Source organism: Dermacentor andersoni, chromosome 6 (assembly GCF_023375885.2).
Source record: "Dermacentor andersoni chromosome 6, qqDerAnde1_hic_scaffold, whole genome shotgun sequence".
Lineage (NCBI taxonomy): Eukaryota > Metazoa > Arthropoda > Arachnida > Ixodida > Ixodidae > Dermacentor > Dermacentor andersoni.
Window position 1 is genome coordinate 166,925,248 of NC_092819.1, and position 26,946 is coordinate 166,952,193.

The following is a 26,946-nucleotide window of genomic DNA, read 5'->3' on the forward strand; positions in this document are numbered from 1 at the left end:
CATTAGTGTCTTTTTACTTCACTTCGGTGCCGCAAGTTCCACTGCGCACTCTCTCTCATTCATAAAGTGATAGCTCTGCATTCAACAGATTCAACTGTTCTTGGATGCTCTCCACATGCAAGAGATGCACTTTATTGCTTGATATCAGGAGCAGGCCCTCTAAAACCCAGTGACAATGCCCCACCATTCTCTCACTGCACCCATGCACTGTTTTGCGACCCCTGCCCAGGAATGTTCCAAAAGCTCTCAATCATAAATTTTCTGTTTAGGCGATCGTCGAGCCATCATGAAGTGTTCTGGTGTCTTAAAGGAAAAGAACCTGCATCAAGCACCTACAAACACTCTATGTCACAGCAGTGGTGGCATTTATTCAGTCACACTACTTTGTAAATGCACTAGCAAACAAATATAGGAACATGTTTTTCCAGATTGCGTAATTATGTCAATACATGTAATTTTGTAAAATTAAGGAAAGCTTTTCTTTTTGAAAAAAGGTATTTAACATAGCACTAATTCAAACATGCTGAACATGGAGCACTTGTGAATTTTCAGCTCCGACAAGAGCAAATGTATTTTCCTCAAACTTGATGGCTCTTATCGCAACAGGCTGGAAAAATTTTAAGGCATCTTCCTTGTACATGTGGAAGCAAAAATCTGAACTTTCGTCAATCTTTTTCAATGTTTCCTTTTTGTGATTATTTTATTCTTCATGTGGTAATCAGTTAATATTCTTAAAACTCTAGCGACAGCACTTCTTTCTTTAGGGGCTAACAAAATGCAGGTTCAGCAGAATTTGCAAAAAGCACTTGTGACTGACTGGGCACTCCTGCTTTCTTTTCTACTTTATTTTGTGAAGACATTATTGTTTTTCATAAAACTATTATTATGTAAGTTTTCTCGGTTATGAGGCACAAAAAATTCATTTTAATCATCAAAATTAAGAATGCTCCTAGGACAAGTCCGGCCAAACTTGTCAACACACCCATAATCATTCTCAAGGCAAAAACAAGTCACTGTCAGGCCAATGTTCAGCTGTTTGCCTTGCCCAGCAGATATATGTGGTAATCTGTGTGTATGTTCCTGTACACTGTCCATTTGACAAACCTGTAAAAAGATATATAATGTGCAGTTCACACAAAAGCCCATTCTGGTGTAATTCCACTGAATGAAATGCATAGCATGGTTAGAAAGAAGGAAAGAACTGTGCCACCCGGTACTGTTTAATATTTGAGTTTTGCAGTTTTTCTCTACCAGATGACAGTGAGCCCTAGACGTGATCCACGCACCTACTCAACAAGGCAGGTATGACGTAGTTGCATGACTTGTACGACTTGCATGACTCTCCTTTAAAATGTGCAATGCACTGTGCAACCTGTATGCGGCCGTACTTGTTATGCTTGGTTTGAAAAACATTGAGCAGACACAGACACATCAGAGTGGCGAGTTTAGGTCATGTGATCAGACTCCAGTGAACAATTACGGTGGCTCATGCATACAGCCATTCTTACAAAGGCAGCTTTTGCCTGTGGCAAGCAGTCACCTGTGGCTCCTTTGCTCATGTCCATATAGCTTTCAAAATGTCCCTCTTGCCACACTACCTGCTGTTTAATGGACATCTTGTCAACTACAAGGCTCCACATATTTTGATGGTCTCGCTTGCTATTCTTTGAGCAACTTAAGCGCACTTACACCCCCCTTGGAAAATCCTGCTTTTCTATTACTGCTATTGTCCAATTGCCTAAAGTTCAAGGATGTGGCAAACATGCATCAAACACTTTCCTCGTGTACCTGTATGCCTGTTCAGAGTAAAGTTTAAAGTAAGAGCAAAATATCTCGACTTAAGCAAGCAGTCTGTTGGTGTTTGTTCTCTTGTCTGCTTACCCATTCGTTGTTGCAAAAACAACTGATTTGCAGCACCAAGAATATCAAGCACAAAAACCTGCTCTCTGAATAAAATATATTGTGTGTTTTGTCTTTTCAGAACGGATTTCAGTTTAGCATTCTCTTTTTGAAAATGCCACCTTGACTGCTGCAGGCTTTTCATCTCCTTTCTTTGCTTTTGCTGCTTAGAGGCAAGTCTTGCTGCACGAGCTTGCAAGGAAGCCTTCTCAGGGGTGTCGACCTACGATGTAAAACCAAGTGAAAAAAGAAATGCTAACTTGTCAGTCAGTATGCTTTCATATCTGTGCAAATTTAAACTTCTGTTAATGCTATAAATAAGCCAGGGGACATATTGGGCTGCATTCTTCTCTCTTTCCTGTCGATATCCATGTTAATCAAACCTCCCAACTTTGGGACCTCGAAAGAAAATTCGCCAACCAAAGGTGGGGAGGGGGGCCACTGACAATAAAATGATGAAATCACTCTTTTTTTTGGCACACAGAAATGTGAGACTGAATGGCTGCCAGTACAGCTATTAGCCGTCTCAATGTTTGTACTGTGACCGGAGACTCCGCGTGTGCGCATGTATATTTAAGGACCGCATGCTAGGTTCCGTTACAGTGGCCCCTTTCGACTCTTGATATGCTTCACCATCATTTGTGTATTCTATCAAGTGCTGCAAAGCTGACCTAAAAGACCCGGCTGTTATGCAACACCTATTACACCTTTGTCTCACACACATGCTCTTCAATGAATGTCTCCATCTGAAACGAATTTGGCTACTTAGGCCTACACACAAATGTTTTGAATTTAAATGGCACTTCAGCTAGCTAGCTTTCTAGTGCACAATGGCAATTATGACACGGCTGTGCTGCATGATACTCCTTTTTGCATTGGGGTCGGGGCAGATATTTGGGAAATTTATGGCCGTGCTTGTACAACTGGAGAATTGGTTGGAATTCAGGAGTCCCCCAGGCACATTGGGAGAGTTGGCAGGTATGATGTTAATTGGTACTTCAAACTTTTCCAGCTATGACAATTCCCTACAATTATATCATAATCCTGCTTAAAAGAACACCGCACTATCACAGTTACCACTTTATCCACATCAAAGCACAGCCCGTTTAAGCTTTTAATATTCCATGTTCATGCGGATAAATACACCACGTCTAGTTAGTATGCATTATTTGAAATAAAACAATTTTTTTTCATACACATCACTGTCTTCTGTTAGTGTACTATACTGAACTAACGTAATAGTTCTGCAAAAACCCGCAAGGTGGAGAGAAGTAATTCATTAAGGGAAAAATGACACATCCACCCAATCATAGCAACTGCTACAAAGGAAACCCATACGGGTTCCTCCAAAGAAAAGCCTCGTAGTTGAAGAAAATTCGACCTGGTTCATGACTCGGACCCGGGAATACCGCCTTTCTGAAGCAGCCACTCTACCATCTGGGCTAACCAGGCAGCTAGCAGATGGTAGGGCGAAGTCGAATTTGTTGACAACTCGATGCAAAGGCAATTTGACTTTGCCCTGCCATCTGCTAGCTGCCTGGTTAGGCGGTGATCCCGGGTTCGAGTTCTGGACCAGGACGAGCTTTGTAGCGAATTGCCTCACAGTAAATATTCCCATGTTGCATGCTGGCACATTGTAAGAAAATACTCAAGACTAGCATGTCATATCATAACAGGTTACACTACTCGCACTAACACAATAAATGCACTACACTAGTCATCATGTGGGCCACGCACCTCAAGGTAGCACCGTGGCTGAAAATGAGGAAGTTTGCTGGAAACACCAATACTTTACAGTATTTTACCTATTATTAATCTCCAAAAGCATGATCGTACTATGAAAACTTCATCCTAAGTTTAGTTCTTGAAAAAGAAAAGAAAGAAAATTGAAATGCCAGTAAAACATCAGAAAGCAGTCGTGTATTTAAAACAGTTCTGTAAGCTTGTTTATATGACCTTGCCAGAATACCAACCACACTTACTCGTGCCTGCTAACTATAATTGGTAACAGCGACCTATAGATTTAGTAAAATGGACTGAACACCAGTTTTTGTGGAACTCATTTTTTTAAAAATGCAATGGAAAGCTTACCGGTCAGTGTATCCAACCATACAGAGGTAATGTGGAAAATGCTGTGGAAAATTCTTGATATAAATTTTTTTTATCTGGGAACCTGCCAGAAATAGTGACAGGTGGGCATAATAGAACTTATACGCTGGCATTGGTGGAAAGCAGACAAGTGCAGCCCTAGATCTAAGGAGGAGGAGGAATAAACTATTTTAGGACAGCAGATTTCAGACCTAGGCCTCTCTACCTAGATGATGGCCTCGAGCCCCTGGACCATGGCGGCATCTTCGGCCTGCTGGATTCGCTTAAGTTGGTCTTCCGGTGCACAACTGAGCTACGCGGTCTTCCACTGCTTTCTGGTCTTGTGTATTTTATTCTGCGTGGGCATCTGAGTATAAGCCTAAACCATATGGTGTAGGTCTGCCCTTTCTTGACAGAATCTACATCAATTCGTGTTAAGGTCCGGGTAGTAGCAGTGGTAGGCCATTGGGTTTGAATATGTATCCGTTTTTAAGAGGCGCCATGCCGTTGCTTGCCGTCTACTTAGCGAGGATTGTGCTGGGAGGAAATGGGCCCTTCCCAATTTATAGTGTTTATAGCTGTAAGAAAGTAATCTTTGTGTAGAGCCAATGCTCTTGCTGTTCATGTTTTCAGAAGTGTTGAAGTATTTCTACAATAATAGGTACATCCTTTTATCGTTTCCCATCCAACTGCTTTCATCATGTACAAGTGAAAGCTTTTTCATTTTATTTAATCAAGCTAACCTGAGTAGTATGCCAGTAGTGCTATTACTGTAGTGCTGCCAGCCATCTGTGGCACAGTACTCGGGGTATTCAGCTGCAAACTCCTGCTCATACAAAAACACTCACGTTCGCCACCATGCAGTGAGGAACATCAGCACTCTGCCCTTCCACTCGTTGCCCTGAAGGCAGCGCCGCTTGTTAGTATGAACTTTTTATTTACTTCCTAATATGCATACACTAAAGCAGGAACATATATGTAATACAAAGGCTGCAATATTAAGCAATAAGTACGCTGCTCTTGATAACAGGTGACTTACACAGTGACCTCATGGACTAAATCTCAAGTAAAAAGCTTTCATGGCCAGTTTTTTGCAACTTTCTGTGCCAATTCAAAACTATCATTCCTACTTGAACTACAAACAGCATGCTTGGTTCTATCACTATAAATGGCGGTCTTTTCATTTCCACTACCATCTTGTGACATGTTAAGTAGACGTTAGGAACTTAGGTTGAATAAGCTCATGGTCACCTTAAGCATTGGATTTATCAAAAATTACTTGCGCCTTTGGTGCACAATTCTGCTGCCTTCAGTTCTGTTGTGATTCTGACCAAGCTAAAAAAATCGCAGAACAACTTCAATGTTACTAAACCATTGTATTCTGGCTATAATACTGTAAGCTGGGTTCGCTTCATACATGACTTCTGATCACAACATTGAAACCACAGACATAACCAGAAAGTCCTGGGTATGTTTGCAGTCTTCTTTTACAGACGAGGTGCGTTTACCTCCTAGTGTCAACTCCCATTGAAGACCAGCAGTTAGGACACATGGACCTGTGACAGAGAAGCTGCCGGATGGATCTTGGACAGCGATGCTAGCCTGTACTTCCCTATCTTCTCCATTATCCATGGCACCCTGGTATGAAGAGCATGTGTTAGCCATTTATGCTTGAACTACTTTTTCCTGAAAACAGTTAACAAAATGTTTTGCATGGAACAAAGAAGGTATGTTCACCTGCACAAGTAGTGGCTCATAGGGAAGGCTGGCACATAGGCTGGAGGGATCAAGGTAGGACATGTTGATCTGGACTGCACTATTAACTCGAAGTCTATGGCAGCCTGAAAGCAAGAGTGCTTATGCTAATTTTCTGTTTGCCCTACGACATAGAATACACTGCCTACTTAAAGTACTCGGTAAAGCTGTTGAGCAAGTCCAACTTAGGAGGAATTGTAGAAGCCAGGTAACCTGGGAAAGTTGGTATGATTTCACTGAGAGGGAAAATTAATTTGCACCCATTCAAATCTGAACCACTGGAGGCACCACCACCTAAGCCAAAGAACCAGGGGTAGAGAGGCTGGCCAAGACTGCTTTCATCAAAACTCGTAGTAACATGATGGGAAGACGTCTGCCAGCCAATAACCGCTTCAACCAAAACTGTGCAGCATAATGTGGACAAAGCAAGACATAAAAGCTATAGAGACAAGCCCACGATAACTATGCTCATCCCTGTAATGTTGTTTTCCTTTTTCGACGATGCATGGCACAGTTTTACTTCAAACTCATGTTTACAAAATGGCCTGATACTGTTTTATTGTGGAGTAACTGTTTATTCTATCACATAGTCAGCAAGATCATTACAACAGTCAAGTGAAATGTTTACCTCTGCAAGCAGCAACAAGCTTGCATGGGCTGTGAATATGCACAGAGTAAGTGTACGACATGGCTTGTTGCGTCAGGTGTGCTGTCACATTGGGCCACTGTATGAGGAAGCTGGGAGGTTCCAAGCTTGAGAGTATTAGTTATAGTAATGGAAAGAATGTCATATAGCAATAATTCATTACAATTGAACCTTGTTATATGAAACAATGATAAATGGAATTATTGCTTAAATAACAGGTGGTGAATCACCAAGAGAATGACATGTATATGAAACTTCATACATCAAACTTGTTCTGACATTAAATGGATATATTGAACTCCGCAGCATCGGACATTGGGACACATATTAAAGGCTTCACTGCAGTACATCAGCAGAACCTAGGACCTACAAACATAGGACCTACAAATTCTGCATGGGCTAAAGGGTAGAAGGCGCTGCTCTGAATGTATCTATGTAGTCAAACGCCTTTTTAACAAAGTGCTCGCACCTTCAAAATCCTTCGTTACGCAGGTCACGTTGTGCAAAAGGTTGCACAGCTCACTGTTCACAATAGCTAAGCACTTTCAACAAAAGAAAATCTTCAACAAGAATTCAAGAAAGACTTAACGAGATAGGCTGATAATTTTTCTCCGCACAATATCCCTGACAGCATGTTCTACTGTAGCCACCCTATGCTCCATTGAGGTTCCCAGCTTGCTCTCCAACCAAATGCAGGAGCCATGCAAAGCGAAGCCCCCGATTGTCTAGTGCCACTAAGCCTCCCTTGCTGTCAAAATTTTTGGTCGCCTTCATTGACATTCGTGGCCTTTCCATGCATTCGTCAGCCGTTGATGCGTTACAACAAGTAGCATAAGAGTTGAGTGAATCCTGGAGCAGGGCAACAGGACTAGTAATATCAGCACGCTCTTCAAATATGCTGCTGTTAGCACTAGCGCACAGCCTACCCTGGTGAAATCTTCACAGGGCAGTGGCGGCGCTGGTGTGGCATTCGTTTTATAAACATAAATCAGCCGCCAGGGACGCATAAGTTTCTTTGTTGTACAGGCAAATTCATTGTGGTCTTCGTTGTAGAGCTGTTAGACTGTAATCTAGTGCTTATGCTGATGCTACTTGCTGCATGCAGCGGTTCGTTTTCCTCACATGATAGTGTGTGACGCTGTTGTATCTCAGCTTTTGGACTTTAAAACTAGCAAGCATCTAAAACATGCTGCATAATAGACACTTTTAGTTTAGTGTACGCTATAAAATAGTGGGTCATCACTGCGCATGCGCAGAACGCTAAACGACCTATCGCGTATAGTGTACGCACTCTATTTCTCAGATTTAGCGTTAGCGTCTTTGCGTGGTTTGCGGAGTTTGCGTGAAACATGGCGGCGGCCCGGCTGCCCACTTCGAATTGAATTTGGCGTTGCTTTTGTAAAATGCACTTTGTTCTTAGCAAATGACTGTGTAAATGGCTTTCGCTTAGTCTCAGGCTGCTTCGACGACAGAGTATTCTGGATAACCGTGTGGTGTTTTTGAGATCGCTTCTCATTTCGAACGAGTCGAAGCCTAATGAAAGAAACATTCGACATGTTAGCACTACCTATAGCTACAGTCGGGAGATAGCCGCAATGACGGCACATGGCCTCTGAGATCCGAACATCTCACAGGCCAACTAAACTAAAAAAATGTGCGCTGCTTAGCATACGCTATACTATAGCATATAGCGTACGCCAAATTAAAACTCTCTAATGTGAGACCCATAAGTTAGCTTCATCCCAATACAGTAGTGTTACACATTCAACTACGCACTTAGCATTGTGATGAAGTATACCAACAGTGGGAAAGGGTCAGAGACACTGGACATAGCAATGTTACGCAGTCAAGCATACCATAGCGGTGAAGCATACTGAAAGTGGAAAAAGATAAAATTACATGCAGAATATCCTGTGGGATTTATCTAAATGATGCATAAGCATTTGCTACTGATCACCTACTGTTTTGTCATTATATGCTGCTGTGTTTCATATAATTGCGAAAAATGCCACGAAAAAATCATAAAATGGAGAAGCGCAGTTGCAACACTGAAATGTTAAACTGAGACCATCATGAGTATGAAGCAGAGGCCAGTAGTAGCACTGTTCACTCCTTTTATATCATGGTGCGTTTGGATGATGTTGCTGCCTCGTGGAAGATGAGCATTGGCCAATGCTTGCTGTTCTACGTGACGTAATTGAACAGTGTCAAGTTAGGTAGACGTCATACGTAGATGTGGTCAATGACGCTGCCTCCTCTCAATGCAAACCATTATCAACTGTACACCAGCCGCCGCTGCGTATGGCGCGGCTGCGCAGGCCCGATCTTACAATTCACTCGCTCATGTGGGCCTTATCTTGAAAGCAAGCATCTTACGTGACGGACGGGTTTCCTCATTGGGTAAGCATAGAAACCTCTACGCATTTTGTTTTAAAGTGAAGCTTTCTTTGTCTCTTCCTTTGACTTTCCCACTCCAGCAGCTGCTGTGGGCTGCTGCTGATGTCACACACACCACGTCGGGGGGGGGAGGGTGTTCAGTGTGTGTATATACATGACAGGCACAAGTAAAAGAGGAACGGACATGGGAGAAACTTGTTTTCACCCCACCGCATCGAGTGTGCACAATGCCCTCTGGAGCTCCCTGGCCGTTGTCACATTAGCCACTTGACAGCTGCAATTATCCGTGACTCCCCTCAGAAGCACTGCAGAAACTGCAGTGAAGCTTACGTGTGAGGCGAGAGGGGATGCAGATAGAACTGTAGAGAGGAGACGAAGAGGGAGAAGAGGCAGTTCCCATATAAGACGGGGGAAGCGACTTGAGAAGGCAAGGAAACTCCACTACTATACAACAGCGGTTGCAGGGTGCTTAAGTTCAAGGCACGATACAATACGTTGCTGCTATTTATGAAAAATAAATGCCATGCAAGTATGTCAAGCGGGCAACTCACACAGGGCGTGCAGAAGCAGAGCTGCATTAATTAACGTGCACCGCAGCGTCCAGGAAACACTACAGAAGTGGTTGACTGTGAAATCAACACTTCTGTGCCCGCCGCATTAGCTCTGCGGCTATGGCATTACTAGAGGTCATGGATTTGATCCCAATCGCGGGAGCCACATTTCAACGGGGACAAAATAGAAAACCCATGTGCACTTAGATTTGGGACACATTAAAGAACATCACGGTGTCACGGTGTCAAAATTAATCTGGAGTCTGCCACTATGCCGTGCTTCATAATCTGAGTGTCGTTTTGGCACGTACAGCCCCATAATCCAATTCGTTTAATACTTCTGCCATAATGTGATGTGCCATGTGAGGAAATGACAATGCTCAACCATCTCAGAGGTTATAAGATATGGTGCACAATAACGCCTCATGCAAACACCTCTCCCTTTGTGTTCTGCCTATTACGCAGACAAACAGCAGTGGTGCACGCAAGGTAACGTTTAACGTCAATTCGCCAATCTCGTGTTAGCCTAAACGTTGCAAGAAATTAAGCTTTATCCGTCAACACTGCTAAATATCATCAGTCAGACCATCCAGCATGGAAAGCTTCACTTACATCAATTCCCACAGTGTGTGGGATCTGCACAATTTTTTTCTTATTCCTCGTTTTTGTGTGCGTAGCACGAACAGGAAGATGTTCCAATGAGCTCAGTTTTGAAAATATAATCTTATATGTGCAATCTCCGATCACTGTAAAAGCACCGAGACCCCTAAGAAGTGTACAGGCAGGGATTTAGAGCTACTTCCGGCAGGGTTGTGGTGATTTGGGCCTTGCTTCGCCCATCTTGCAAGCTCCATATACGAGACTGCAACGCAGCCTTGCACATGTTCCCGACTATACATGCGCACACGCGCCGTCATCTGTCACAGTATGCGCACCGAGACATCTAATAACTCATCTGGCACCCATTCAAAGCTGGTTCTGGCGTTGCTGCAGTGATGGACCGCAATACATTACGGAAGCTCCAGTGCATAACACAACTGCATTGTGGTGAAGCTCAGTCTAGGGCATTAGCATTGAAACTTGTTTAAGAAATGGCATCTTCTCAAGCCACAACCAGCATGCGTATCCATGCTCTTAAACTGCACAAGGGCCAGCCATGTCTACATGTCGGAATGTTAAGTCAGGTGTAGTTCCGACCAGAATGCGCATATTGTTTGGCTCGTCTAGAAAGTGTTCCTAAAGTCACCTCTGCCGCATTACAGTTGAGTTAAGCAGGGAAGCTTATGCAATGTATTGCGTTGAAGCATATTTAAAAGCGAAAAATTGCAATTATGTTGCAGTGGTGATTTAAGCCCCTTGTTTGGGGGGCCATGACTGTGCCCCTCTGGAGGGCACAAAGGAGCGAGGAATCATGGTTGGAGCGTGGCACTAACCTGGCGATGGCGAAACAGCTTTGATGACCTGCTCTACCGAAACTGCACTGCTTGTTCAGCAGGTGTTAATCAAGAAGCTGCAAAAATGAAACCTAGTAGTCTGGATATTTATTGACTACAGCAAGGCTTTTGACCGTCTGCGACACAAGATTCTATTAAGAGAGTTGACTGCCAACGGTGTACACGGAATGGCATATTCTTTTGTTGTGTTCGTATCTGCTTGATTGCAGGCAATGCGTCGTCATCGGAAATATTATTTCCTCCAACAGGGCAATATTGTTAGGTGTCCCACAGGGCAGCATTTTAGGTCACCTTCGACATTTACATTAATGACATGATGGATGGACATACGAGGGTTGATCCAGAAATAAGGTTCCCATCAATTTTAGAAAGAGACAACACTGTTTATTCTCATAGCAATTTACATTATTGGAAAGATGAAACTTACATAATCGCCATCTTTTTCTACGCATTTTTGTATACAGTGCTCCAATTTCTGTATCCCAGCGTCGTACAAGTCTGCCGCCGACCCATTGATTAAGCGTTTCACCTCTTCGACTTCTTCATCGCTCCGGAAGCGTTGGCCACTCGAATGTTCCTTTAGCTTGGGGAACAAGTGATAATCACTAGGCGCGAGGTCCGGACTGTACGGTGGGTGGGGCGTGACAGTCGAGCCAAAGTTTGTCAAACGTTCCCGGGTTTGACGGGAGACGTCAGGTCGGGCGTTGTCGTGAAGCAGTGTAACAGTGGCTGCCAGTCGTCCTCGCCGGCGGTTCTGGATAGCTTGCCTGAGTTTTCATAGTGTTGCACAATAACTCGCAGAGTTGATTGTTGTCCCACGTTCCATTAAATCGATCAGCAGTACTCCCTTACGATCCCAAAAAACAGTGGCCATGACTTTGCCAGCAGGAGTTTGAACTTCTTTGCGACTGGTGACTCTGGGTGACGCCACTCTTTGGATTTTGTTTCATATCAGGATTTTTTTTTCATTCGTCTCCCATAAAAATGGAGCCCAACAATCCTTCCTTATCTTCTTGACAATTTTGAAGAAACTGGCCAGCACAGTCAAGGCGTTTCTCCTTGTAGTCTGATGTCAATAGCCGCGGCATCCATTGAGCACAACACTTATGATACTCCAATTTTTCAGTCAAAGCTCTTTCTACTGTACCGTAAGAACTCCCAGGAATCAGAGCAACAAGTTCACAGATGTTGATCCTCCTCTTCTGAAGCACTTTGCATTGGGCCATCTTGATAACCGAAACTGACGGTCTTCCACTCCGTTCATCATCGTGGACTTTCTTTCAACTGGCACTAAACTCCCTGAACCACTTTCGGACGTGTTGAACGGACATGCACTTGTCGCCATACACCTCTGTCAACTGACGATGAATATCCATGGGTGGAGTCACTTTGGCGTGCAAAAAGTGAATTACGGAACGAATCTCGTACTTGGCGGGATCAACAATGGGAACCTCCATATCGGACGGGTGCTGGGCCAAGAATGAGCGGTGCAGCGAGGCAAAGTGTGGCTGGGGGGAATAGAGAGGGGGGGAACAGCCGCGTGCATCAGTGTTGCCGAATTTCACCTCACACCTTCCAGTGTGGCTGGAGCTCTTTGGGAACCTTATTGCTCGATGAACTCTCGCAGAAAGCGAGGCAACAACCATTCTATATGCAGATGATACCAACCTCTTTGTCTCTGGTCTGGAGGCTTGCAATGTCATTCCTAAAGCGAACGCGCTCCTTTCCACTTCATTGGGATGGTCCAGCCACAACGGCCTTAAAATCATTATTTCTTTCCAGAAAAGTTGAAATTACAAATTTACCAGGCACTATTTGCGTCTCACATTAACTACTGCATGCGTGTGTGGGGCACCACTGTGAACACTAACACACACAAGCTTTTTCTTCAGAAACGTGCACGTCAAATTATTGCCAACGTTCCATACCTCCACGCAACATCACCACTTTTTACCAAATTTAACGTTATCAAACTGCCAGATGTATATGGCCTTCCTTTACTGCATTCATATTTTTTTTTCCTCTAACAAATTCTCTTCACTTGTAAAGTCACTGTCGGGACTACAGCCAGGATAGATGGATACTTTGTTTAGCGCAAAACAACAGACACAAGAAAGACGACAGGACAAGGTGCTGCGCCGTGTCCTATCGTCTTTCTTGTGTCTGTTCTTTTGCGCTAAACAAAGTATTCATGGATTCGCACCAACTAGCCCGCCAGAATAGATGGCTCGTGCCAAAAAGGCTAACAATTTATCTAATGCAATCGCTAACCTGTAATGTTCCTTAACTTCCAAATAAGTATGAAAACCAAGGCATTATTAATGTTCATGTCTTTATCCGGAAAGAAACGTGAAATAATTTTTGGTCTACAATCGTTCATTACATGATGCCTGTGCGCGGGAACAAATGTATGGATATCCATAACTGGAGTTACTAATGCGCTGTTCTATCTCTCTCTCTATATATATATGTATATACATATATATATACTGTGTTCATGTTAGTTTCGGTTGAGACATAGAGTTGCACTGTCCACCCTCTTTACGATTTTAGAACTGTGCAATTACCATTGTTAAGCACGATCTAATATAGTGTGTAGTATATCACTATATATAATATATGATTATATACATGCTTTATTTTCTTCTACACTGACTGCTGTGCTGTCAAGGACGTTCAAGCTGTTTGCAACAGCTTCTCGCTTGAAGAACCCCAACAAATTGTAACAACTTGTTAGAAATAAAGTTCTGGTTATTAGTTGTCTCCGTGCTCGTACTGACGGAAAACTGGAACGCACGTGTATAATTAAGGAACTCGTGCTGTGTCCCCTCACAGTGGCCCCTTTGCATTCGTGGTATACTTCACCGCAGTGTATTACGGCAAAGTTGACTTTAAGGAACAAAAATTGGCAACGCTTCTAGACTCGCCTATTTTTTCATCGCTGCGTCTAGCCATAACTGCTATGGTCTAGCCCCAGGGAGCCCAAACAGAAAACGAAGATAGAAATGAACGATAAAGGTAATCTAAAATGACACAGGAACTAGGCAGCCGCCGTACCTGCAGTTAAACCAAACATTCAAATTTTGACACTTCACGTGCCAAAGCCGAGATCTGATAATGAGTTGGTGTCTGCCATGAAAAAAGGGGTACCTGGCCCATACCGTCGTCCGACTCATTCAATGCTAAGGATGTTGTTGAAGGGAGGAACTTGTTCTCATTAAGAACGAGGAGTAGGGGTCTAGCACGACTGAAATGCACACTGAACAGCCGAAAATGTCTGCTTAAACACACTCTGTCCTTACTAGATCCCTAGGCCAGGGAAAGCTGCCATCCAACCTTCATCCAATCAAAGCATTCAAAGTCGTCGAAGTACCCGCCTTTAAGGGCGAAGGTTAATATACTCTCTTGCACTTTTGTTTCACTGAACACACTGAAACGAGTGGGGCCTCGTAGACAGATGTTGTCACGCTTGACTCAAGCTGGCACGTCTTGGTTCCTGAGCTGACTCTGCAGTTAGCTGCTGAATCTGTCAAACGACCGTGACTATTACCAGAGTATATGGGGGAACGCCATAGAACAAACTTTTCCAGGAGTTTTCTTGCTCCAATTGGTCCCTGAAGGTGACAGCGAACCAGCTAACAATCCTGTGCGCCAAACGTGTCTAGCCTTACTGGCTCCGTAGGGCTACTCGAAGGGGGCGTGTTGTTGGCTTCACGAAGCGATTCATTGCAGCGAAGCCAGAAGGTCACTATCCCCGCTGGCCAATCGTAACATCCCCCACCCCTATGCCTCCTGGACTCTTTAGGGTACTTGAACAAAAAAGAGTGTTATGGAGTTAATATGACCGGTATAAACAGCTGCATCGCAGCAACATGGACTGCTGCGGATAGTGGCACCAGGTGTGCTGACGACGTTCTGATCATAAGCTGGTACTGCTCTTTAGTGCCTTATCCGTCCACGTCAAATTATTATGCGCCGCGTGCACCATATCTTGAACACCGTGTTCTCGTAGCTTTGCCTTGAAGAGTGGGCCCATATCGTGAAAGCGATCTGCGAAAGGGGCAGGGTGCGGTGTGTGCTGAAAGATTTGTGAGCGCTGCTTCGATCTCGTGGTAGCAACAGGCAGGACAAAGGTAAAGCCACTCGCTGCTGCATGCTCTATCTATATTGTATGCACTTTTCACTTTGTTGAGTGCTTGAAGGCTGTTCACCTCCGCCGTGGGTCGGCCCAGTATTGCACTATCTCTGGGATCGGCCCACATTTTTATCTTGCATGATGGACGTTGGGTAAGCATAGAAATGCTTACACGTTTAAGAAAATTTTAACACCTAGAACCAGCCAATTAGTACCATGCCATTATGTTGCAAATACATTTATTTGAGTAGGTAGAAAGCCATTGTAAACAAATAAAAATTTTGTGGGCTAATGAAAGCAGCTGTGTGCCTAGGCGTCAGAGAGGCAAGAAATTACGACTGCACTAGAACAATTTGCTCTGTCACACAACAAAAGAAGTAAAGGTGAATGTCTTATGTGCATTGCAAATGACATGTGTGCTTTCACAAGCACTATGGCAATATGCACAAGTGCATTACACCCGATAACAACGCAAGAAGCTCGACAAGAGACTGCCGCGAGGCTATGAACGGCGTCCAGAAGGAGGTGCCATAGCACAAATGGATGCAGGATGGCGGTAGTGGGCACGAACAACATTGATACCATTCCATGCACTCAATTTTGTTGCGAGGTGGTTTGCTGGCCTCTGCAAATAGATATGAGTCGATTAATCAGCTAACTGTAGCTTTAGTTGCTGATACCCAACCGACCTGACGAAGCAGTGCTGATTAGGGCCAAAGGTCAGGGTAGTGTGCCATGAAATTAGCTTTTGGTGATTGTGATATGGGCTGCAAGCCGTCGCAGAAAGCTTGGCGCTAATATATTGGTACGATTGGCTAATTGGCGATTGGTTCTGAGATCATTCGTGCGGGTTTTTGATAACTGATGAAGCACTGCTGTACGAGTCCACAAGATCCACAGCAGATGTGCTTTCCATGTGAAGCTTTCATCACTTTAACTTGTATATTATTCTACTATATGCAGGGCTCACAAACCATACAAGATATTTTCTGGACAATAATTTGAACCTGGCACAAGTAACCTCCCCCTCTTTTCACAAGTCAGCAACTATCACAAGCGTGCACAGAAGTTAGTTCCTGTACTTAAAAGATGACAAAGTGTCATACAGTTCTGAACCACGTGCAAGAACACATGTATGCAATGCAAACTGTGTGCCTTCCAGTGGTCAATGGGTCTTATCTTAGCGCATGCCATTGTGCTTGCTATAAATGCTGCTTTTGTCACCATACCCTGTTAGCATTGCATATAGTAATTGCTTCGATCGGTGTTGAGAGCCAGGACGAAGCTTTCACTGAGAGAGGCATGCCTGATAATCAGATCGTGGTATAGGCATGTAAAAACCCAGATTTGTTTTATTTGTGTGCTTGTTCCGAGACAAACCAAGTGCCCTTGAAATGCTGCATGCAATGCATTGATGTCGGGCAATCCATTGCACTACTGCAAATATTACTGAATATTTGAAAAGTCTAGTAGATGATGCATCTCAAACTGAATTACTTGCACATTCACTATTTGGTTCCTATATTTAAGTCTTCTCATACCCCTGCTGAAAACGCTGCGTTGCCCTGAAAGCGTGAAAATACCGCACCTTTGCGCAGTTTGCGTAGCCAGGTTTCAGGCAAGTTGAATTGTAGCTAAATGGTGTAAATGGCGCAGTAGAACCACCACTAAGCATGTGTTGGAAGTCCAGTGCTTAAGTTAGAATAAACCACCCGGTTAGCTTTTTCCAAAGCTACAAGTAAACTAAAGCTGAAGCGGCCTTCAAGTGTTAAGTGTGGAAAAAGATGTTTTGCGGCAATGGCCGTGACTGAAGACAACACGGGTGTGTATGTGGTTTTCCAATCCAAGCACAGAGGCCACGACTTTGAACTGGGTGGTGTTTTTCTGTCCAAGTCGGAAAGAGCTGCTATTGCTGGTAAGAAACCGCTTTTGCCCTGCTTTATAATACATCAAGAGTGGTTGTCGAGTTTTCAACATCACAAATACAAGGCAATACTCATGCCAGACCATGCAATGAACTTGGAGCACATGTTAGTGCATTTGAAATTCATGTCCACATAATTCGAGGCCACCTTTACTGACTGCAGGGCATTGTAGTTAATGACATCATAAACATGTTTATCATTTTGCTACATTGTATCAATGCCTGAAGGGTTCAGAGAGAGAGAGAGAAAAAAGGGAACCGTTCTCCAATTGCACAGTGGTAACAACTACCTTGGCACAGCCAGTGGCCTTTATTTGACCTATATGGCTATTCTTATTGCAGGCAACGACTTTAGTTATTGTTTATACTTGTTTGCATCACTTCATGTACCAAGCAGGAAGGTGTAGTGCCTCCTGGTGCACTGTATGCCACGCAGCAGACTGTGGCTTTTTCCCTTTCAGCTTTATCTTTCAGGCTTGCAGTTACCTGGATTGATATGGCTTATGATCCTAGTGGGATTCAATGTCTCAAAACAGCAGTAAGCTGGAATCATTTCCACTTGGGTTTACTTAAGGTGCATTGTACATAATTATGTCTGCCATTTTGCCTAAATTGAAGTGCAACTATTACAGACATCGATGAAACTGCGACCTCTCGCCACTACTGTAGGTCATCCACAGCAGATGTACTGTCCATGTGAAACTTTCATCAGCTCAAGTTGTATTTTACTCTACTATATGCAGGGCTCACAAACCATGTGCCATATTTTCTGGACTATAATTTGAACTGTTGTACAAGTCACCCCCTTTCCCCCCTCTTTTCACAACTTTCAAAGAAAAAAATGTGTATATAACTCATTGTATAAGATGCATCTATTTTAACTTCGGTCAGCATCGTGAAATGCGATTGTGCATGTTTATACACTTATCCTAAAATGTCATACTTACCCATTTCAGGGCACTAAACTTCAGTAAAAAAAAAATTTTTATGAGCTGAACATTCCAGCAGACAAAATAAACTGCAGGTACATTGCTGCTGACAAAGAAACAGCGCGCGCATGCGATCCCATAGATAAGATGAATATATATATATATATATATATAGAAAACTATCAGTCATAGCTCTCGTAGTATAGCCCTGCGGACAACATGAGTCTCTTTCCACGTAAGTGTGAGGCTCGGAGCAGGAGCTGCGGCGCTTGAAAGTAGCCTGGGGCCTGACGAACCAACCGACTGAGCTATCTTTCCGGGCAACATCGAAGGGTCACGAGTTCAAATCACCTGTTATGTTCCTTTTTTTTTTTCCGCCCCTTTTTCTTTTTTTTTTCTATCTTTTAATGTCTTTGCCTTTATTTTATCACTGTACGGGAACCCTCCTAAAAAAAAAAGAAAAAAAAAGAAAGATATACATCTTCAAATATGTATGGCTTCACACTCACATGTGCAGGTCATAAATGCCAGGTTCTCTAGCCGAGTGCCATCCATGCGGTATAACCGAGCTCAGATTGGGCCACCTTGACTGACCAAGTAGGGCACCACTGTAGGTTAAATGAGGCGTACAACTCCTGCGGGACCCGCCGTGGTTGCTCAGTGGTTATGGTGTTAGACTGCTGAGCACGAGGTCGCGGGATCGGACCCCGACCACGATGGCCGCATTTCGATGGGGGCGAAATGCGAAAACACCCGTGTACTTAGAATTAGGTGCACGTTAAAGAACCCCAGGTGGTCGAAATTTTTGGAGTCCTCCACTGCGGCGTGCATAATCAGAAAGTGGTTTTGTCACGTAAAACCCCATAAATTAATTTTTAATTTAACTCCTACGGGGACGGTAGAGTATCCGTCTCCAGTGCAAGAGGACCGTGATTCAAATCCCGGTGCCGCGCTATTCTCCACCGGAAAATACAAAAAAAAAACCGTGTGTTGAGAAAATTGCACAAACAGGCCTGGAGTGCGGCCTGATCCCGGTGACCAGAACCGGTAACGCACTCTCTCACCAGAGCAGGATTGGCCACCCTGGTGCAGTACTTGGCCACAACCTCCTATATGAATACAACAATCGAACCCCGGCCCTCAGTCCCCAGCAGCCGCGAAGCAACTGACCACGGCGGCGGTCAGATCTGTGACGCTGCAGAGGGTGCTAAGAATACCTGGCTCCGGACAGGCCGCCATTGGAATCTGAACCTGGCAACGTTTAACGTTAGAACACTATCTAGTGAGGCGAGTCTAGCAGTGTTATTGGAGGAATTAGAGGGTAGTAAATGGGATATAATAGGGCTCATTGAGGTTAGGAGGACAAAAGAAGCATATACAGTGCTAAAAAGCGGGCATGTACTCTGTTACCGGGGCTTAGCGGAGAGACGAGAACTAGGAGTCGGATTCCTGATTAATAAGGAAATAGCTGGTAACATACAGGAATTCTATAGCATTAACGAGAGGGTGGCATGTCTTGTTGTGAAACTTAATAAGAGGTACAAAATGAAGGTTGTACAGGTCTACGCTCCTACATCTAGTCATGATGACCAGGAAGTCGAAAGCTTTTATGAAGACGTAGAATCGGCGATGGGTAAAGTCAAAACAAAATACACTATACTGATGGGCGACTTCAATGCCAGGGTAGGCAAGAAGCAGGCTGGAGACAAGTCAGTGGGGGAATATGGCATAGGCTCTAGGAATAGCAGAGGAGAATTATTAGTAGAGTTTGCAGAACAGAATAATATGCGGATAATGAATACCTTTTTCCGCAAGTGGGTTAGCCGAAAGTGGACGTGGAGGAGCCCGAATGGTGAGACTAGAAATGAAATCGACTTCATACTCTGCGCGAACCCTGGCATCATTCAAGATGTAGACGTGCTCGGCAAGGTACGCTGCAGTGACCACAGGATGATAAGAACTCGAATTAGCCTAGACTTGAGGAGGGAACGAAAGAAACTGGTACACAAGAAGCCAATCAATGAGTTAGCGGTAAGAGGGAAACTAGAGGAATTCCGGATCAAACTACAGAACAGGTATTCGGCTTTAACTCAGGAAGAGGACCTTAGTGTTGAAGCAATGAACGACAATCTCATGGGCATCATTAAGGAGTGCGCAATAGAAGTCGGTGGTAACGCCGTTAGACAGGAAACCAGTAAGCTATCGCAGGAGACGAAAGATCTGATCAAGAAACGCCAATGTATGAAAGCCTCTAATCCTACAGCTAGAATAGAACTGGCAGAACTTTCTAAGTTAATCAACAAGCGTAAGACAGCGGACATCAGGAACTATAATATGGATAGAATTGAACAGGCTCTCAGGAACGGAGGAAGCCTAAAAACAGTGAAGAAGAAACTAAGAATAGGCAAGAATCAGATGTGTGCGTTAAGAGACAAAGCCGGCAATTTCGTTACTAATATGGACGAGATAGTTCAAGTGGCTGAGGAGTTCTATAGAGATTTATACAGTACCAGTGGCACCCACGACGATAGTGGAAGAGAGCATAGCCTAGAGGAATTCGAAATCCCACAGGTAACGCCAGAAGAAGTAAAGAAAGCCTTAGGAGCTATGCAAAGGGGGAAGGCAGCTGGGGAGGATCAGGTAACAGCAGATTTGTTGAAGGATGGTGGTCAGATTGTTCTAGAGAAACTGGCCACCCTGTATACGCAATGCCTCATAACCTCGAGCGTACCGGAATCTTGGAAGAACGCTAACATAATCCTAATCCATAAGAAAGGGGATGCCAAAGACTTGAAAAATTATAGACCGATCAGCTTACTGTCCGTTGCCTACAAAGTATTTACTAAGGTAATCGCAAATAGAATCAGGAACACCTTAGACTTCTGTCTACCAAAGGACCAGGCAGGATTCCGTAAAGGCTACTCAACAATAGACCATATTCACACTATCAATCAAGTGATAGAGAAATGTGCAGAATATAACCAACCCTTATATATAGCTTTCATTGATTACGAGAAAGCGTTTGATTCAGTCGAAACCTCAGCAGTCATGGAGGCATTACGGAATCAGGGTGTAGATGAGCCATATGTAAAAATACTGGAAGATATCTATAGCGGCTCCACAGCCACCGTAGTCCTCCACAAAGAAAGCAACAAAATCCCTATAAAGAAAGGCGTCAGACAGGGAGATACGATATCTCCAATGCTATTCACAGCATGTTTACAGGAGGTATTCAGAGGCCTGGAGTGGGAAGAATTGGGGATAAAAGTTGATGGAGAATACCTTAGCAACTTGCGATTCGCTGATGATATTGCCTTGCTTAGTAACTCAGGAGACCAATTGCAATGCATGCTCACTGACCTGGAGAGGCAAAGCAGAAGGGTGGGTCTGAAAATTAATCTGCAGAAAACTAAAGTACTGTTTAACAGTCTCGGAAGAGAACAGCAGTTTACGATAGGTAGCGAAACACTGGAAGTGGTAAGGGAATACATCTACTTAGGGCAGGTAGTGACCACGGATCCGGATCATGAGACTGAAATAACCAGAAGAATAAGAATGGGTTGGGGTGCGTTTGGCAGGCATTCTCAAATCATGAACAGTAGGTTGCCACTATCCCTCAAAAGGAAAGTGTACAACAGCTGTGTGTTACCAGTACTCACATATGGGGCAGAAACCTGGAGGCTTACGAAAAGGGTTCTGCTGAAATTGAGAACGACGCAACGAGCTGTGGAAAGAAGAATGATGGGTGTAACGTTAAGGGATAAGAAAAGAGCAGATTGGGTGAGGCAACAAACGCGGGTAAACGACATCTTAGTTGAAATCAAGAAAAAGAAATGGGCATGGGCCGGACATGTAATGAGGAGGGAAGATAACCGATGGTCACTAAAAGCTACGGACTGGATTCCAAGAGAAGGGAAGCGTAGCAGGGGGCGGCAGAAAGTTAGGTGGGCAGATGACATTAAGACGTTTGCAGGGACAACATGGCCACAATTAGTACATGACCGGGGTAGTTGGAGAAGTATGGGAGAGGCCTTTGCCCTGCAGTGGGCGTAACTAGGCTGATGATGATGATGATGATGACATTGCTGGAGAAAAAGAATGTCTCATGTTGGTCTTGCATATATAAGTTGCACTGTTGTACAAGATGCTTGGACGAAAATTAGGGTGGCACCTATGGTTTGGAAAATATGGTACCTAAATATTTTAAATGCTCATGAATCAGCTACATGAATGAAACATGATTGGAATGATAACGATAATTAGGCTTAGACATGAACCCGTAAAACAGCTTCAAGTGTCCAGTCAGTACTCTACTTGACTGAATTTAACCTTTAACTCAAAAACCCACATGACTGCATAGCCTTCAAAGCATACGTTCACAGGTGTGTCTGCTCCTTGTAAATATGGATGAATGACTGATAAATCAACTATATAAATAATTGCTGAAAGCTTTAATTCATTATATATATATATATATATATATATATATATATATATATATTGACATTAATAAAGTTATGTGCATCAATGCAATCAGTAACAGTGATGTTTATGTTTAAGTTAATCTGGAAATGCTACACGTTTTCGATTGCCGACCCTGTTTTGCCCTTCTATGGTGGCATGCCACTATGGAAGTGGCAATAACTTATGCTATGGAATGTAATTGGAAAATGAAGTTCTAACTGAAGAATAGAAATTGTAAATAATGGCAATATTTAGCAAAGGCAATAAAAGCTGGAAGACATTTTTGCCCTGGGTAGGATCTGAACCACAATCTTCACATGTCCAGTGCAATGCTTTCACAATGGTTCAGTAATGTCTTTTGTTCGAACAAGGTTACCAACAGTGAAGGATGAAATTGGCAGCCTAGCTGTAAACTTGGTACACACAATAAATTTCTTCGCTTACGTACCTGATAACACTGGTGCAGATGATCCCTATGACCGTTTATCAATGACACCAAACATTGAAACACTTAAATATGTAATCTTGCCTCTTCAGCAGCTGAAGGCTGCATAGCACCATGTCCTTGCAAAGAGTTGAGGTAAAAAGAACAAAAATTGCGACAGCTTGAACTATTTACTACACACCATCGCAAAAGGTTTTTATAAGTGAATGCAACTCATTATTCAATTAAAGGAATTCTAAATAATGATATTAAAAATGTTCATCAGTGCCCATTTCACTTCCTTGCATGCTCGGTAATATTTACTTATGTTTCAACTAATATACACTTTCTCTTTACTCTCTCAAGACAAACTGCGAGAAGGCGTGTCCATGGATGCAGTACTGGATAATGTGCGGTCCAACGTGGATGAGACGTTCCACTGCATTAACCTGTTGAGCAAGCAGGATCCACCAAGGACAACCTTACAAAAGTGAAATTTTTGAGAGAAAAAATAAGGACCTTTTGGATGAGAGATTTTATGCTAGTCATTATGACCACACCACAACTGATTGTGTGTGTCGATGGAACACATGGAACAGCAGGTGAGCATTACTATATAAATGCATTAATAATAAAAGCAAAAAAAGAGGGAATGCTGTTTGAGAATAATTGCAATAGATATGATGAGTAGTATTCCTTCACACTTAGGATTTTTCTCTTAATTTTTCTCGCGTTTTTTATTTCATGCAGTTCTCAGTTATCAGTAAACAGAGCAAGAATGAATTCAGCGCTCTGTACACTGGTGATATTCCATTGCTACTGTCCTCATCGCTGCATGCCCTGCATATCCTGTCTGTATTGTCACCACGCAGTTATAATAGGTAACATAATACAGCTCTTATCACAGTTGTCCAGAGTGCAGAAACAGTGCATTGCACTGTGTATTAGTGCCTTCTATCAGAGGTACAGCTGTCTCGAGGCTGTTTGGCATCCTTAACTGTTTGCCAATTAGGCAAACCACTGATTACTGCTACAGTCAAAGGTGCTTTTTCTTAAGGGTGGTTTCCTGAGGACTGCGAAAACAAAACATTTAAAAAATCAGGCAGTCCAAAAAAACAATTTATGCATGCCTTTTACTGCCATTTAAAGGGACGTGCTAGTCGAAAACATAAGAGTCTAGAACTATGAAACCCCAGCTGTTTACACACTTTTTTATGGTAATTTCAAATACTATATAAGTCAGTTTTATAGCAAGTTGCATAGGTTTTGTTCTGTACAACGGCAATGTGTAAAACGTAGGCATTCTTGCCCCCAATTTTTTATCTCTACACTTCCATAATTGCAGACCAGTGATGGCGCATAATCCTCCAAAGCAACTGTAGAATACTGAAATATGTTACCGAAATCATTATGCACTGTTATGTTTGTTATGTAACACTGTATAAGAAGTGTTAAATTAGTACCTGTGAAACCATTACAAAATGTTTAGACAACCAGTAAGTGTTACTCGAGATTTTATCTTAAGTATATAAGTGATGTTGAAGATCAACCCCTCAGTGGTGGTCAAGACAGTTTAGGATTTCAAGCAGAAAGTTGTCATTCTGGAGCAGTCTAGGAGCAGAAAATTTTTTTTCTACTTCGTGTTCGAAAAGTCTTTTTGGAACACTTGTAGTACAGAAGTAATCTGTAGGCATTTGGTAGAGCTTGTTATTACTGTGCAGTCAGTAAGTGCTGCTCAAGAGTGAAGCAAGACACAAAGCCAACAGCAACCAATTAAGCTTGTCTTCCCAAGGACGGTATACCATGCACATCATGTTGCAAACATCTTTATTTGGGTATGCAAGGAACTTAATTTTGTACCCGCCCTAGTTACTTAGTGGCTGTGGTGTTGGGCTGCTAAGCACAAGGTCGCAGGATCGAATCTCGGCCACGGCCGCTGCATTTCGATGGGGGCAAAAGGCGAAAACACCCATGTACTTAGATTTAGGTGCACGTTAAAGACCCCAGTTGGTCGAAATTTCCGGAGTCCCACACTACTGCATGCCTCATAATCAGAAAGTGGTTTTGGCACGTAAGACCCCATAATTTAATTTTTCTTAATTTTGTAAACAAACCACAACATTTATTAGGCTTCTTGGTGCTTGTGCTGTAACAGGAGAGAGTATGTATGTGTGTAAATAAAGAAATACATATCATGCCATGTTACAGTGGCCCCTTTCCACTGCTGGTATGCTTCACCACAATACATTGCATAAGCTTCTTCCTGTAGCAAGCTATATTGCAGCAAAGTTGACGCTTGAAAACCGGCATTATACAACATTTTTGACAATGGTCGTGCCTTCCGCACTTTGAAGGCAAAGCATTTCAGCATCCGAAATTTCAGCTGTCCTTATAATTAATTGCCTCTATGGGGTACGTGGCGGTGTTGCAAAGATACCCGAATTCTCATGCATGCCCGAAAAATAGTTTGTTGGTTGTATTTCTGCTTGGTAATGAAGACGGCTAGGACAGTGCACATTAGTGACACAACAGTGGCCAAATGCTCAGATTCTTTTAAGTAGAGTGCTGTGTGCTTTTATGATTTCGGTGAAGTTAGCATCTCAATTTGCCATACACACACCTGCAAATTATCTATTTATTAAACTCACGCACACAAAATAGCACTATAATGAGAAATGCATAATGTTTTAGCTGTTCCCTGCAGAATGTTTTCTGACAACTGCTGTGATAATGGATGGATGGATAACTTTCTTGAGGTCTGTCGATACGCACGATTACTATGCAGCGGGCCGCTCCCACGTCGGGACAGAGAGGCCATGCCTCTCCGCTGCCTCGCGGGACTGATGGACAGCCCAGAGCTGTGCTTCAAGGTCCGAGCTGTGTAGAGCTCGGTTCCACTCACCCCTGTGGTTCCGGCGCCAGGGGGGTAAGCCCAGAGCATGTGATCAAGGCTAGCTATATCCTTACAGTAGCGACTCGCATTGTGAGGGTGCGCACCCGGAAAGATTTTGTGCAGGTAGACCAGGCATGGGTAGGTACCCGTCTGAAGCCACCTGTACGTGACTTCTTGTGCTTTATTGAGTGCTTTGTGCGGTAGCGGCACGGTTCTCTTGACTAACTTATAATGCTGGGTGAGATCGTTCTGAGTAACGAGGGGATCGCGCTCGCTTGCCCATCCTGCCGAGAGGGAGTCCGGGCTCGCACGGTGAGTTAGAGCTCGTGCGGTCTCGTGTGCTGTCTCGTTGAGGTTAGGGAGCAGCCATTGGAGGAATGGTCCCATGTGTGCCGGGAACCAGTTGACATAGCGTGGGGTGAGTTGATGAGTACCAAGTATTGTGCCGACGGTCCAGGATATGCTCCCTGTTTCGAAGGACAGAATTCTAGGAGTGCAAGGCTGATGGCCGCCTGCTTGGCCACCTTAGGACTATCAGTGCGGACCGTGCACGCGTTGATGACCATGCCATCTTTGTTGACCACCGCTGCTACATAGGCTCGTTTGCCAGGATATTTAGCTGCGTCCGTAAAGCAGCATGCTTTCCCGGAGGCGGCTGCCTGTCAGAGTGCTTTGGCTCGACCAAGTCTGTCGGTATTGTGCTCTGGGTTCATATTCCTGGGCAGAGGGGCTGCCCTGATCTTTTTCCTCTTGTCGGGTGTTAGCCCATGGCTGTTACACTCGATCTCCCGAAGCGCAACACCAATTTCTCGTAGGATCCACCTGCCCGCAAGTGTGCTGGACAGCCTGGTGATCTGTGCCCGTTCCTGTGCCTCCGCTATGTCGCTCGGCGTGTTGTACATGCTTAATGCGTCCAGTGCTTGTGTGCATGGGTAGACCCATGGCTCTCTTACGCAGGAGCGTTTCAAGCTTGTCTCTCCACTTTGGACCAATAGTGCATGGCCACGATGTACATGAAGTGACTGATTACAAAGGCCTGTGCAAGTCTAAGCAGGCTGTCCTCCTTGAGCCCGTGATGCCGGTCGGCTACTCGTCTCAGAAGGTGTGTGGCATTCTCAGCCTTCGTGGTGAGCTTAGCGACTGCGATGGTGTTCGAGCCGTTCACCTCTATTGTCATGCCCAACATCTTGATGTGACCGACCACCGGAATGGGAAATCACAAAATATGCTGCTAGCGTAAAGGCTGTCCAGTAAAAACCACAAAAGCATGCAAACATGCACATGCTGCTTCTTACCATTTTACAGGCAGCCATGAGAAGGTAGAAGCGGCTGACTAGATCATGTAACCGTCTCCTTGATAAAAATAGTGTATCTAGACAGTGAGACA

The 26,946-nt window shown here is 43.8% G+C and overlaps 1 long non-coding RNA gene across 6 annotated transcripts in view; it reads right to left on the minus strand.

The window, feature by feature from the left end:
* Window positions 1-398: 398 nt before the first annotated feature.
* Window positions 399-26,946, minus strand: part of LOC129382686 (uncharacterized) — a 45,983-nt gene continuing 19,435 nt past the window's right edge. For 2 of the 6 annotated variants that reach the window (XR_011895318.1, XR_008610725.2), the window contains 3 exons: window positions 8,996-9,144; window positions 5,496-5,625; window positions 399-1,104 (listed from right to left, as the gene is read on the minus strand). This is a non-coding gene — a long non-coding RNA (uncharacterized lncRNA). Of the gene's footprint in view, window positions 1,105-2,018; window positions 2,123-4,012; window positions 4,073-5,495; window positions 5,626-5,724; window positions 5,765-8,995; window positions 9,145-26,946 lie in introns of those variants that run through there. The other 4 variants (XR_008610726.2, XR_008610727.2, XR_008610729.2 and 1 more) reach the window with 4 other exon arrangements.